The sequence below is a fragment of the Muntiacus reevesi genome, chromosome 13, assembly GCF_963930625.1.
Source record: "Muntiacus reevesi chromosome 13, mMunRee1.1, whole genome shotgun sequence".
NCBI lineage: Eukaryota > Metazoa > Chordata > Mammalia > Artiodactyla > Cervidae > Muntiacus > Muntiacus reevesi.
The window spans coordinates 69,188,788-69,189,874 of NC_089261.1; positions in this window are offsets into that span (position 1 = coordinate 69,188,788).

The window sequence follows — 1,087 nt, forward strand, 5'->3', positions numbered from 1 at the left end:
ACAGAAATGTTATAGACCTAAGAGAAGAAGAAGATATTAAGAAGAGGTGACAAGAATACACAGAAGAACTATACGTAAAAAGACCTTAATAACCCAGATAACCATGATGGTGTGATCACTCACCTAGAGTGAGACATCCTGCAATGTGAACTCAAGTTGGTCTTAGTGAAATGGGAAACCAAGTTCTTGTTTGCAGGGCAAAAGAATGAACTTCACAAACACACAAATCTCACAGTAGCAAACAAACAGGATTTATTTTAAGAAGAAAGTACAAATCTCTCAGCATAGACACTGACAGCGGGCAAAGAGTCCCCCAAAGGTGGGGTAACAGCAACTTATATCCTCATTAGTATTGATCTGTACATTTGGTATTGATCTGGTTGGTTCCTGTCCATAACATATGTCATTTCTAACCAATCATTTTAAAATGTTTAACTTGATAATTTTATGACTTCTTTTGATTCCCAGTTTCTAAGTCTCCTAAGACATTGAGTTACTGTCCTGTGACCCTACCTTATGACCTTCGCCATTCCACAAAGGACCAGATATAGGCCAAAAGTTGATTTTCTACCTGTTGTTTTTCTTTTAGATAAGAGGGCCAGGAGTTAATGGTTGTCCTGTCCAGGATCTGAGTGTTTGATCTACCAGACTGAAGATGAATTGCTCTGAAAGTCAGGAAACTGAAACAAAGTGCATAGCTTTAGGTTGTGGAGTGAGATGTTTACTGAAAAAAAGATGGAGGTCAAAGAGCCCTACACTGATTGCCTGCCTAGCAATTTCTGCCTCATTAGGAAGCATCACTATGAACAAAGCTTAAGGGAAGTGATGGAATTCCAGCTGAGCTATTCCAAATCCTAAAAGATGATGCTATTAAAGTACTTCACTCAATATGCCAGCAAAATTGGAAAACCCAGAGTAGCCACAGCACTGGGAAAGGTCTGTTTTCATTACAATACCAAAGAAGGACTGTGCCAAAGAATGTTCAAACTACAGTCCCATTGTGCTAGTTTCACATGATAGCAAGGTAATACTCAAAATCCTCCAAGTTAGGCTTCAAACAGTATGTGTACTGAGAATGTCCAGATGC